We start from the raw sequence: 8,358 nt of genomic DNA, 5'->3' as shown, positions 1-8,358 counted from the left end.
TAGAGACTGCCAAAATATAAAAAAAAATAACAATCTCTCCTTTTCTCACTCTCCCCCTTTCTGAAACCCCCACCCCTCCCCCCCAATATACTCCAGTCAGAATTCTCCTCGTTTCTGACGTCAAAAACTGGAAAGCCAGAAGCTTCCACTGTGCAGTCCACACCCCTATTTCTTATTGGTCCACGGCCCCGAGATCCTCTGGAAAAATATTCCTTCACCCCCTTGTTGTTTGCTTGTTGCTAAGCGACAAGATGCCTGTAGTACAGCAAAACATGGTGAATGTTGCATAATCCACTAATTTATCTTAACCACAGCAGCCTCGTTTTTAATAACACAACGGATAGGAAGCTACTTGTGCTTTTTTTCAAACAGTGAAACTGAAATAAATGTTTTTATTGGTATTTTTGCCTGACTAGTGTATAGCTATTAGCTTTGGGACAAGCATTCAGCTTTTGCTCATAAAAACATATTTTTATTCCCCACACCAGTCTGGAAATGCCTCGTTTTTAATAGGACAAAGGATTGGAAGGTATTCTGAAGAGGTCTGACTCTGAAGATACTTTTTTCACTGATTTTAGTGGTATTGTTAGCAGCTAGCTCCCGAGCTAGCTTCGCAGTAGCCACCATCTTTTGCAGCATTTTGATTGTGAACATGCCGTTTCCATTAGCGTGTGGCTGTCAGTGCATCTGTATGAACATAGTCTTTCATGTAGACAAGGATAGGTCATGTCAAACTGTTCAAAGTGCGTTACTAGCACTAGACTTGGTTCTTCTCATGGGTAGGCTAAACCTAACTGCGCTAACAGGCTATACGTCATCATTGTTTACAAACAGACAGAGGGCGAGGCGTATCTGGCTTCGCTTCCGGACAGGGGGCGGGGGAGCTCAAAGATTGTATAATTACGAGGGGAGCTGCAGCACTTTAAAAAAAAATAGGCCATTGTGAGATTAGCTGAACATCAGCATAGTACAATACATTATCTGAAAGTTTTTTTTCAGCAAACAATTGAAGAAAAACGTATTAGGGACCACTAAGACCATATAATATGGTGTATAATAGAACCGAAAAGTGTATAATATGGGAGCTTTAAGAAGTGATTTGAAAGATGCATGTAATGCACTACCTCCACCACTAGGTGGTGCATTTGCATTGATCCGGGCGGTGCTCAATATGACTCACTGAGCACCATCTGTGGTCAGCAGTCAGACTTGACTTGGGGAGAAGTGGCTCCGGGCCAGAAATACAGTATATAAAATTTCTCCCTGCGTGCTGCCTGTCAGGCTGCAGACTCTGGCTTGCCTTACTGCTGAGCGTGATGGGGCTGAGCCTGAGAGGAAGCCTGCAGACTGAACTCAGGGCAGAGTGCTGTCCTGGCTGTTTCCTGCTTCAAAATACTTTCGATTCTGACTGAACGTTGTGTCGCAGTTTATTTTCTCTGCTCAAGTTCGGGCTGAAGGTAAGAGATCAACTCTCGTCTCATTGTTAATAATAATAATAATAATAATAATAATAATAATAATAATGATCATATTTGATTATTTTTAGTGTAAATCTAGCTCCAGTAAAAACAGAAAAGTTGTGAAGTCTGTCCAAACTCATAACTCAAAGTTTCACAGTAAACTAGAGACGAAGGCGGTGACACAGCCGTAAACAAAGATCCTCCATGTTGTGTTAATGTGATACGGGGTTTCTCATAGTCTTTTACATTGCGACCTAACTTCACCCCACCAGGCAGAGTTTAATACAGTTTGTTGTCTACTGTTAATATCAGGATCTTTGGTGTTGAGAATACATGAAACTCTACAATGTCTCAGTTGGAAAAGGATACGGACCATTATCTTGTTATATTATTATATAATTAACATATTAAATATAATAAAGAATATTTACATGAAGAGAGCCAGGCTTTAACTCCCAACATATAGGATACACAAGTAGAAGTTCCTTGTGTTTAAAACAATTCTGCTTTTATAATTAACATTTGTCATCAACAAAAGATAGACGGATAGAAGATACTTTATTCATAAGGGCAGAAACTCACCAACTAAGTGACTAGTCTGACTCAGTTCAAAGTGTTGAACTATGTTGAACCATGCTGTAGCTGCTTCTCTCTCTCACACACACACACACACACACACACACACACACACACACACACACACACACACACACACACACACACACACACACACACACACACACACACACACACACACACACACACACACACACACACACACACACACACACACACACACAGTGCAATAGCTGATGATGAAGGGTTATTTGTGCTTATTTTAGGGAGAAGGGGATTGTCTTTCTTAATTTTTTGATGGAGACACATTTAGAATAGAGTAGAATCTTTATTGTCATTGTACAGAACATACAATGAAAATCAGTTGCACTCAAGGACCGGACCCAATACAAATATCTCTTCTAATACAGTTTTTGCCAACAATATGTTAATGGGGGCGAGATCTTTACAATACTTACATTACTGTGTGTGTGTGTGTGTGTGTGTGTGTGTGTGTGTGTGTGTGTGTGTGTGTGTGTGTGTGTGTGTGTGTGTGTGTGTGTGTGTGTGTGTGTGTGTGTGTGTGTTTGTGTGTGTTTTTCTTAGCAGTAGAATCAACAACTGAAACATTTCTTGGGCTCTTCTTGGGATTTTTCTGAGCTCCTGGGGGGGAGGGGGATACCAGTTTGTAAACGCTGCCATACTGAGAAGAGTTTGGTGGAGCTGATAGGCTTACAGTTTTTGCCGATTGCTTACACACATGTTGCAGACTTTGGCCCACTGTGTCAGAACTTAACACACAGGCCGAATAGGACAAAGCACATGGAGATAAACTTCTAACTTATACGGCAAAATGAAACTCTTGAAACAAAACCTAACAATCCCATTTCAAAACTGTTTTTAGCATCAAAACAATACACACATGCATCTTTGAATGACTCTTTCCTAGCAGCAACAACACACAGATGTGCTTTATGCAAAACACATCTGTATTCAGTACTTTGGATGGTTTTTGACTTTAAAAATCTCATACAGATTTTTTTTGTGAAAGATTGATCCACTACAGTTGATCTATGAAAACTAAATGTAAACGCTTCAGATTTTTTATTTTATTTAGCCATTTCAGGTTTTTGCAAAAGTAAAAAAAAACAAACACAAAGACACACAAGAAATGGTACCACTAGAATGTTCTACAAAACATAGTGGTGTAGGGGAATGATTGGAAGACATTTAGGCTATGGATCCTGTCTCCTGTTGGCATCTGACCACATCACCTCATCCACGTCACAGGCAATGTCCTCCCTTGCCAAGCAACGGGGGAAATATCGCCTTGCGTGCCGTATCCAACCTCTTGCAGATTTTTTTGGAAAGATTGATCCACTATATTTTCAATTAGACACATGAAAAAAATATAGAAAAGCTTCTGAAAAAAAGTGTATATTGCAATTTCATGGTTTTGGACAACAAAAAACAAAAAAACACAACAAATAGGATCGCAGTTCAACAAGTAATTCAGTGTGTCACTATGAACTCTGAAACAATTACAGTAAAAATAGAAATAAAACAGTGTTGTAAGGAATGGGGCAGGTAGATTATGAATCCTTTGGATACCGCCTCCCGTTTGCGTCTGACCACATCACCTCATCGACATCACATGCAATGTCATCCTTTGAGAAGCAACAAATGATCACCTGATATCCGGTCTAAATGTCCTAATTATGGAGCTATTGTGTTGTTGGGCTGGAATCTCAGACCAGGCTCCTATATTGTTAGGCCATGATCTATAACATGGTCCACTATAGTGACCCTGTCTCCGTCTGTTGCCTTCTTTGTCCTCGTCCTCCTACCGCTCTCTCTTGTCCTCTTCCCCTGACTCTTACTGTCTCACAAAGCAGCTGAGCTCAGCTGAAGTCTATTTGTAATGCTAAGGCTCATACTGATTGGTATTTCGTTAGCTTTATTTCTTATTTTTTTAATGTGTGTGAGACTGTGTGCTTTTCCAATTTTAGTTGTGTTTTGAATTTTAAATAGATGTGTTTTCCCAAGGATTGCAGGAGATTTCATTTTTGAACAATGTGTCTTGTGTAAAAAACAGTGTGTAGTGTTTTGCAAGAAGTGTGTTGCAGAATTTCAAACACAGTGCAAAGCACTTATTGTGTTTGTGGGGTTGGTGCTTGTGTTTAGGGCATGGTCACCAAAGTTAGAGGTTGTGATGCTTTGGGCCTAGCAACCACTATTAGTGTTTAAGCATTAGGCAAAAACTGTAAGTGCATGCAGGGAGAGAGAGAGAGAGAGAGAGAGAGAGAGAGAGAAAGAGAGCGAGCGAGAGAGAGGGAGGGAGAGAGAGAGAGAGGGGGGCAGAGAGAGAGAGTGAGAGAGAGGGGCAGAGAGAGAGAGAGAGACCGAGGGAGAGAGAGGGACAGAGAGAGGGAGAGAGAGAGAAAAAGAGAGACAGAGGGAGAGAGAGAAAGGGAGAGAGAGAGAGTGTGTGTTGATAGACGAGATAGATGGACACACCCTATAGGAGCCACATCCAATATGTGTGGAGTGTGCTCCGTGTGGTTGACTCCCGGGTGACTGGTTGACGCGCTGTGTGTCTCAATGTTTGTAGCCTAGTTGTGGTTGTTAAAACAATGACTGAACCAAGCGATCATCTCCGGTGCAGACCGTTTATTTTGACACCAATTACGGTACATGTGATTAGGAATACATGGACATTTATAATGTCTATGACGGAATACGTTTGTTAGTTCCTCAGTGATAACAACTGTCAGCTTCTAGCGGTCAAAAACCGTGAGCCCTTCCGGGGTCAAACAACAAACAAACGATCAAGTGACGCACCTTTTATACCTGTGCCCCAGGCAATAGGGCAGTGACACCAGGTGGACAACACATGACATGACAACATATAGATACCCAAAAATGGCTCTTACATTCCGGCCCCTAATTGCTAGTGACGGATGGAACTAACAATTCAAACTAAACAAAGAGCCATTATGCATTACTGCATTATCATCAGATATCTTGAGCAGCGTTTAACAGACACAGTTTGGTCACTGGTCTTACCACAGTGTTAAACTTCGTCTTAAGACGAACCGACCGTACAAACTTGTTTTTGTCGGGAAAGGTCTCGACCACTCGTCCGAGCAGCCAAGAGCCACGAGGGGCAGTCGAATCCATGACTACAACAATGTCCCCTGGCACAAGACTTCTTTTTTCTCTGTTCCATTTTTGCCGTTCTTGCAGCAGAGGGAGGTACTCTTGAACCCACCGTTTCCAAAACAGATCAGATATATACTGAACCTGTCTCCACCTTTTCCTTGTATACAGGTCTTGTTTCACGAACAGCCCAGGTGGTAATGCAGGTTTGCCTTTCATGAGGAGGATATGGTTTGGTGTGAGAGGTTCAAGATCATTGGGATCCTCGGACATCTGGGTGATGGGCCGGTCATTTACTATGGCCTCAACCTCACAGAGAACCGTGTGGAGGCCGTCGTCGTCCAATTGCTGTTGGTGCAACACAGATTTGAGAACACGCCTTATTGTACGAATCATGCGCTCCCAAATTCCGCCAAAATGAGATGCTCCTGGAGGATTGAATTTCCAGTCCACTCCTGCTGGAATGAGAGATCTTTGAATCTGGTCATGATTAAGTGCAGCGTGAGCCTCCTTCAGTTCTCTATTTGCTCCAACAAAATTGGTACCATTGTCAGACAGCATATGAGAAACTTGGCCTCTTCTACTTATGAAGCGCCGCAAAGCATTAATGCACGCATCAGTATCCAGCGAGTTTGCAACCTCCAGGTGCACAGCTCTACTTGCCAAACAGGTAAAAATCACCCCGTAGCGTTTACACAGGCTTCTTCCTCTCTTCACCTCAATCGGTCCAAAAAAGTCTACACCAACACTTGTGAAAGGAGGGAGGTCAGGCAAAGTCCTTTCCAAAGGCAGGTCTGCCATTTTTTGTTCACCTGCTCTTGCAGCGTGGAGTCTGCATGTCCAACAATCATTTATGACTTTTCTTATTGCTGAAGGAGCCTTTGTGATCCAGTATTTCCTCCTGAGTTTGGATAGTGTGTGGTTTCTACCACTATGACCCATTTGCTGGTGGATATGCCTGAGAATAAGAGTCGAAATATGCTGTTCTTTAGTGAGGATGAGCGGATGCTTGACTTCTTCTGGCAGAGCTGCCCTACTGAGCCTTCCTCCAACTCGAAGCAGGTCGTCCTCCAGACACGGATCCAGTTTGTAAATAGAACTTTCTTTGCGGACTGCCGACTTTCCTGATGAGAGTGCATCAATTTCCGCCTTAAACCGCTGCTGCTGAGCGAAGCGAACAATCACAATCTCTGCCTCCACAAGATCCTCCAACGTTATGCTCTGATCCCCAACTGCACCTCTAGCCTTCCTCATCTCCAACTGTACATGAGCGGGTTGGTTGTTTGCATCAGGAGCCTGCAGCTCCTTTCTCCTTTGGCTTAATTTAAAGAGGGTCTTTTGCACCTTCAGGAACCAGGCAACTGCAACCTTGAGCTTCCTCCAGTCTGAGAAGTATGTAATTAGTTGGTCAGTCGCATTAGTTGAGTCCTTGGCGATTACAGCATTCACAGTGAAGTCTTTCTTAACTTCAGGATCGTCCAGTGGGATGCTGATTTCTATGATATTTTCAGGCCAATACCTTTCTGGCTTCCAAAGAAAGCTGGGCCCTTCAATCCACCTGCTGCGAGTCAGTAGATCTTCGACTTTCATACCTCTGGACGCTTCGTCGGCTGGGTTATCTTTTGTGTTTACATACTTCCACTGTGACACCTTTGTAGCGTCTCTGATGGTTGTCACTCTGTTTGCTACAAAAGTATGAAAGCGCCGGTCCTCATTCCTGATGTATTTCAATACTGAAGTACTATCTGTCCAGAAGCACGAGTCTTCCAACTGGAGCTGCAGCTCCGCTCTCAACAATCGGTCCACACGAGCAGCAAGAACTGCGGCAGTAAGCTCCAAACGTGGAATGGTGATCGGCTTTATTGGTGTAACCCGTGCTTTGCCAAGCAGGAATGCCACGTGAACCTCGTTCCTGTAATTCTCCAACCTTACATAACTAACGATGCCGTATCCTCCTTCACTTGCATCGGAGAAGTGATGCAGCTGGGCAAGTGTAGGTTGTCCAAACTCTTTTGGCTTGATACACCTTCTGATAATAAATTCTGACAACCTGGTAAGCTCTTCCAGCCACTCAGTCCACTGCTGCAGTATGTCACCAGGTAAGCGGTCATCCCATCCACAGTTTCTCCTGCACAGCTCCTGCAACAGGATTTTGCCAGGCAATGTGACTGGTGCAATAAACCCCAAAGGATCGTACACTGAACTAAGCATGGACAGCATGCCACGTCTAGTGTCAGGACCGTTTTTCACCAGCGTCCTGAACTGAAAGGAATCCCTCTCGATGCACCATTGGAGACCAAGGGCTTTCTCCAAGGGAAGATTGTCTCTATCCAAGTCCAATTCCTTTAAGTCCTTTGCTCTGTGTTCCTCTGGCACTGTCCGCAGCACCATCCTGCTGTTACTGACCCACTTAGTCAGATTGAATCCTCCTTTTTGACAGAGAGCTGTAAGATCTTTAATTGCCTGAATGGCTTCTTCTTCTGAGGATGTGCTTTTCAAGCAGTCATCAACATAGAAGTTTTGCCTGACTGTCTTAATCACATCAGCAGGGAATGACGCCTGATTGTCTTCTGCCGTCTTCCTGAGTGCGTAGCAAGCGCAGCTGGGGGATGAAACCGCCCCAAACAGGTGGACCGTCATCCGGTGCTCTGCAATGTCTTGGTTCAGGTCACCCTCAGGCCACCACAAGAAACGGAGGTAGTTTTTGTCCGTTTCTGCAACATTTACCTGATAAAACATCTGCTGGATATCTCCCATCACAGCTACAGGCTCCTGTCTGAACCGAGTGAGCACTCCAAGCAGACCGCTTGTAAGGTTGGGACCCTGGAAGAGCTCGTTGTTTAATGATCTTCCTTTAAATGTTGCACCACAGTCAAACACCACCCGCAGGGTCTTTTTGCTCGGATGGTAGACACCATGATGGGGGATATACCACACCTTTCCTTCTTCACAATGCAACTGGTGCTGAGGTATTTTCTCTGCATAACCTCTGTCAATGACATCGGAGAAGAAGCTTGCATACTCCTGATGAAACTGCTCATCCTTCTCAAATCTTCTCTTGAGTCCCAAAATCCTTTGCTTGGCCACCAATAAATTATTTGGGAGCATGGGCTGATCTTTCCTAAAAGGCATTTTCAGGCTGTAATGCCCGTCCACCAGCTTTGCGGAATGGCTGACAATTTCC

The sequence above is a fragment of the Ammodytes marinus genome (genome assembly GCF_949987685.1).
Source record: "Ammodytes marinus genome assembly, chromosome: 5".
Classification (NCBI taxonomy): domain Eukaryota; kingdom Metazoa; phylum Chordata; class Actinopteri; order Uranoscopiformes; family Ammodytidae; genus Ammodytes; species Ammodytes marinus.
Note: the sequence above shows the minus strand (reverse complement) of the source record.